This window comes from Gadus chalcogrammus, unplaced genomic scaffold, assembly GCF_026213295.1.
Source record: "Gadus chalcogrammus isolate NIFS_2021 unplaced genomic scaffold, NIFS_Gcha_1.0 GACHA083, whole genome shotgun sequence".
Classification (NCBI taxonomy): domain Eukaryota; kingdom Metazoa; phylum Chordata; class Actinopteri; order Gadiformes; family Gadidae; genus Gadus; species Gadus chalcogrammus.
The window spans coordinates 96509-102821 of NW_026613518.1; the positions used below are offsets into that span (position 1 = coordinate 96509).

General features: G+C 40.1%; 1 non-coding gene across 1 annotated transcript; it reads right to left on the reverse strand.

Moving 5' to 3' along the window:
* Window positions 1-327: 327 nt before the first annotated feature.
* trnav-aac (transfer RNA valine (anticodon AAC)) lies at window positions 328-400 on the reverse strand. The gene has a single exon. It is a non-coding gene; the product is annotated as a tRNA-Val (tRNA).
* Between the last annotated feature and the right edge of the window lie 5913 nt (window positions 401-6313).

Genomic DNA, 6313 nt, shown 5'->3' on the forward strand with positions numbered 1-6313 from the left:
GGAACAAAAGGTTGTTCTGCAGTTTCTAAAAACATTTGAATAAATAGCTTTTATATTAACATCCACCCAAAAACCACTTGCCCGTTCGGGCAACCAGAATAAATCTCAACTTGCCCAAACATCTTTTTTACTTGCCCCGGGCAAGCGGGCAACCGTTAGTGTCAACCCCTGAGAGGTGTACGTAGAAGACTCGGTAACGCTAGGCAAATCAGGAAAAGAGGTTGACACCCAGACACATCTAAGAACTTCTCACAACTAGAGTTCGAGTTTAACTATCATACGGTCTATGCTCTCAACTGCGAGCGCTAAATACAAATACTTTCACCATGTTTCCGCCCGGTCTCGAACCGGGGACCTTTCGCGTGTTAGGCGAACGTGATAACCACTACACTACGGAAACCTGTTAGTTTGAGTAAAACCCCTGAAAATTTTGTCAGCAGAAGCTCCCGCATGAACAGGTTTTCAGCGCAGGTTTAAACACTTAATAATATGACGAGGCTATCGGTTGAAGAGGTGGCGTGGTGCCAAGTAGACGCTGCTGAAGGTTCTGTTCAAGATAGACTTTTCACGAATAGCTGCTTAATAGTAAAGCAGGAGAATCTAAACATTAACTTTGTATATCTTGTGGTAGCATCAATAATAACAACTTATCTAATTCACTTCAACTAGCTATAAGCAAAGAGGAATCGGAGAGTCCAGGTCAAGTATAGATGGAGAGTTTATTGCCACCCGCAAACGAGAGACAACAAAGCCGAATGGTATTCGCGAATGAATCACGGACAGCTCCTTATATCCCCAATCCTTTACACAATACAAAGTTGGACTTTCATCAAATATTGATGTGCATAGAATGTTTTTCTGGGTCACACTAGGGCTGGGTGATATGGACAAAATCTTATATCACGATATGAGTAATCTTATATCACGATATGGAATTTTTGAAGTAAATTAAAATAATAAATGGCTTAAAATAACCATACTTCACATTTGATCAGTTTTTTCTTTTATTTTGAACTTGAATTTCCATGCTTACAAAGGAGTAAGTAGCGAACAATCTGTCATTAACTGCAGTGTCATATAGTGCAAACATCTTGTAAACATTGAACTGTTTTTTCAATACAAATAAAAAAAAAATTTAAAGGTATGCTTCACACCTGCCTGGCTGTCAGTCAGTGCAGTGTAATATAAAATAAAAATCACAGCATCACACAAATATTTTAAATACTAATTATACACTTATAAAATAAAGTTATGTGCTGTGCAAATAGCTGGTGGTAAAAATAGAACTGTTTCTTCAATACAAATTAGATTTTTTTTCAAGTTAACAGGTGAGTCTCACACCTGCCTTGCTTCAGTCAGTGCAGTGCAATATCAAAACATTTTTTTTTTTTTTTTCTCTCGGTATAAACGATATGGCCAAATCTCTCCCGGTAGACACTTTCATATCGTCCACGGTATGATATCGTCATATCGCCCAGCCCTAGGTCACACTGTGTGGATGTCAGTATATTCTCATGTCTTCTGGCTACCAATGTGACCTTAGAACATATATTATCCTTATACAAACAGAGACGATGCACACGTGTGAATGTAAGCATTGTCTTCAGAGAGTACATCAAAATGGGAGTAGACTGGACTCTCTGACTGATGTGCCACATGGCCCATCAGGTGAGAATGTCCTGGACCTACTCACTGGTGTCACACGGCACATAACATCTAGGTTAAAGGTGATCAGCTCTTTTCCACTATTAAAGTATATATATGATTTGTAGGCCTAATAATAATCATAGTTTAACATAGAATGTAAGGTTAATTTCTACCACATATCCCCCCTTTGAGGCTTGCCAAGCCTCAATAAAAGAAAACAATAATAACATCTCTATTACTTAAATTATCCCATGTCCCCTTTATCTATTAATTAGTCCATGAGATTATGTGCCGGCGATTGAATCAGAATAGCACCACATCTGGCTACCTAGAAAAAACATCGCTAATCTAAAGCAGGAGTTTCAACCTGCATCCAGGAATTGAAACCTGGCGATGAAAAAGATTGCCAAATGTGGTGTATTATGTCCAATATTTGGGTACCCTTCCTTTTACAGTCCCCTTATTACTAGGTATTTACCCGGTACATACATGGTAAATCATAGTGTATTACTGGGTAATTACCACTGGTAATAAGAAGGTAAATACAGAGGAATTATCCGGTAAATTATAGTGTATTACTGTGTAATTACCACTGGTAATAAGAAGGTAAATACAGAGGAATTACAGCTGAAGTACTAAGTAAATCCTCCACTATTACCCATCAACTCAACTAAGTAGCATGTAGTTGTATCTGTTTTAGGTTGGTAATAACTCTGTACTTCCTAGGAAATTAGGCAACCAATTCTTATAAACACCTATTATCCAAGGTTTATGTTGGTAACAGCCCACATTTAATGATGTACTATCTAGAATTTAGCATAGTGCTTTCCAATAAAATACTTTTTCTTAGTTATTATTCATAACTACACCCATTTAGAAAGGGTTTATTCGATTTACCACTATTGAATTACTTACCTGGTAACAACCTCTGCAGGAACAGTTTTCCTCTAGTGTCATGGTACATCTTCTTAAATACTGGGTACGAAGCCGTTTGTTTCCATGGTATTACCAGGTTCTTACCATATAATTTATAATAGATAGATTCCATTATCCATGCAGTCAACACAAACATGTACCATGTCCGTTCTGCGACGTTACCAAGTAAAACACGACAATTGACCCAGTAATTAAGCTGAAACTGTACTGTAAAAGGAAGCCTCGTTTGTTTCCATGGTATTACCAGGTTCTTACCATATCATTTGTAATACATTATTCCCTTTTCCATGCAGTCAACACAAACTTGTACCATGTACGTTCTGCGACGTTACCAAGTAAAACACGACAATTTACCCAGTAATTAAGCTGAAACTGTACTGTAAAAGGAAGCCTTGTTTGTTTCCATGGTATTAGCAGGTTCTTACCATATAATTTGTAATACATTATTCCCTTTTCCATGCAGTCAACACAAACTTGTACCATGTACGTTCTGCGACGTTACCAAGTAAAACACGACAATTTACCCAGTAATTAAGCTGAAACTGTACTGTAAAAGGAAGCCTCGTTTATTTCCATGGTATTACCAGGTTCTTACCATATAATTTGTAATACATTATTCCCTTTTCCATGCAGTCAACACAAACTTTTACCATGTACATTCTGCGACGTTACCAAGTAAAACACGACAATTTACCCAGTAAGTAAGCTGAAACTGTACTGTAAAAGGAAGCCTAGTTTGTTTCCATGGTATTACCAGGCTCTTACCATATAAGTTGTAAGTGGTTATTCCCTTTTCCATGCAATCAACACAAACCATATATGTTCTGCAACATCGTTCACCAGTAGTTAAGAACTTTAATTGTTGTTATAAAACCAAAAACCAATGTTGATGAAAGGCATATTAAAATTAAACAAAATCAAAGGCTTATCTTTCAAACAATGCATATCTCACAAACAGGCACTGAACACTGAAGAAATCTGACAAAAAAAAGAGTAGAAAAGTGTAGTGACGCTGCTAGCAGGGAGCAGCAGAGAGCTGCAATGACGGCGGTCCACCTTAGTCCATCCCTGGTTTTGCAACGCTACGTTTCTTCAAAAGATCACGCAGACGATGACGCCCAAGCAGTGTAATGCATTGCGTTCATATATGTAACTCTGAGTCTGGAATAACGTATTCATTCATTCATTATGGATCTAATCATTGTTTCTGTACAAGTCCCGTCTCTGGCCATGGTAGAACTCTCACTCCTTACGTGCTCCTCCTGTATAAATGCTAATATGGTCCCGACAATTCTTGGTTACGGCCATACCACCCTGAACACGCCCGATCTCGTCTGATCCCGTTCAGGTGTGCAACCAGGAAGCGAATGAGCAGAGAGAGCAGGTGGAGAGAGCAGGTGGACTTTTTTGTTTGTGCTAGATTTAAAGTGAGTGAGTGTGTTTTACTTTTTGTGTTAGTTTGTTATTCCCCCAGCAGCTTGCTGTTCGGGGGAACGTCTTTTTTTTTTTTTTTTTGCGTGTTTGAATGAGTGACGTAATGGAGGGGAGAGAGCGAGTAGAGAGGAGTAGGACGGATCTCATGGTAACTGACAGCGGACCGGCAAGCACAACGACACAGAATATGGACAACGGCATGGAGCAGATATCGCCCAAGAACACCGACCATGGAAAGACCCCGACCACGAGCAGGATCATGGACAACGGCAAGACGCAGCAACAGACAAAGAACGCCGACATGGGAAAGGAAACGACTACGAGAAGGATCACGGACAACAGTAAAAGTACCACGGAATTTCTTCAAAGCACAGATAAGAAATTTGAGAAGGAGCTTACCTTGGCGGTAGAGATCGTTGGAGATGAGATGGTGACTATGATGGAACTTCTAAGTGAGGTTAAAAAAACATGCGGGGTGGTGAATGGATGCCGTTTTAAAATGCCCAAAAAATACGAAATAACAATGGACAATGTTGAAGGGAAGGATAAACTGTTAGATGGGATTAGAATAAAGAAGAGCACGGTAGTGGCAAAAGAAATTAGAAATGACGAATTAGTTGTATCTTTTTTAAACTTGCCGACGTACATTGTGGATGGTGTCATTCTTGCCAAACTTGCAGAATGGGGAGTTAAGGCAATCTCGCCAATTAAAAGAAGAATGTGGCCAGGAACGGACATAGCCGATGGAACCAGGTTCTTGAAGGTCCGGTTCACTGAAACAGTGAAATCGCTACCTTATTCAACCAAGTTTGAAACACTAGAGGGGGAAGAGTACTTCCGCGTAATCCATGACAGGCAGATGAAAGTATGCAGATTATGTATAAAACCGGGTCACATCTTCAGAGAATGCCCAGAATTCAGATGTCACAGGTGTAAAAAACAGGGACACTATGCAAGGGAGTGTGTTCCAGAAGCAGCGGAGAGAGAGCATGTCAGCGTCGCGGAGGAGGTCAACAGCACTGACAGCGAGGAGGAGGAGCCGGAGGACAGCGACGAGGACGACATGCAGACGGAGGGAGACCCAGGGGGCGTCCCAGAGAGCAGGGCGGAGACCATGGTGCAGAACCAAAGACGGCATCCCCTGAGTGACGTCGCAGCAGGAGACGTGTTGGGAGCTGTGGGGCAGGAGGAGAGCCGGTCCGGAGAGGAATCGAGTGGAGAGAAGGCTCCCCGCGAGACGACTCCAGCAGACGGAACCGGCAGCGGTGGGGTAAAGCAGCATGGTGATGGAAACCGAGACGAGAGGGAAACTGCGATGGACTTCATGATTATCGAGGATATTTCAGAGGCAGAGAGTGTAAGCAGACCGCAGAAGGAACGAAAGGCGGAGGAGACCACAAAGAAAAGAAAAGCTGCGCTCCAAGCTGAGGAGAAAAGGAGGAAGAGGGAGGAAAGAAGGACAAAATGAAGGTTGGAAATGAAACCATAATTATATGTTTAATGTTAAGCTTGATTTCATTCAACACAAATGGGCTAAGAAATCAAAGCAAATTTGGAAAACTATTAATTAAATGTAAAAATAATGACATGTTATGTCTGCAAGAAACGAACTGGACAGACCATATCATGAAAGATATAAAAACGAAATGGACAGACATGATGTATGCAAACCATGGTACGGATAAATCATGTGGGGTAGCAATCCTGATAAAAAATAATACTGTAGAAAACCTCAAAGAAATCTACAAAGATAAAAAAGGAAGAGTCATAATCATAGAATTTAAATACAAAAAGATAGAGTACAGAATAATTAATATATATGCACCAAATATAGAAGCAGACAGGAAGGTTTTTTTTTTGGATTTAGGAAAATGGTGTGTGGGAAACTGTATAATAGTGGGAGATTTTAATTTAAAAAGTACAAGGTTGGATATGGCAAGAGGGAAGGAATTTAAAAATGATGCTTCAAGAAAGGTTTTTCTGAAAACAATGCAGGAAAAACAATTAATTGATGTATGGAGAAACGAAAACCCAAACAGGAGAGAATACTCAAGAAGGCAAATGGTAATGGGGGAATTAAAACAAAGCCGAATAGACTTGTGTATAGCACATCAGACAATGGTTAAATTTATAAAGAATATGGTGTATAAATTCACATCATTCAGTGACCATGCAATCCTGTCAATAGAGGTTGGTACTGGGATAGAGAGAAGGGGAGGAGGAGTGTAGTGCCTAAACAGTACTCTCCTAGAGGAAGAGGGATATAGAAATAAAATAGTTGCCTGCATAGAGAATG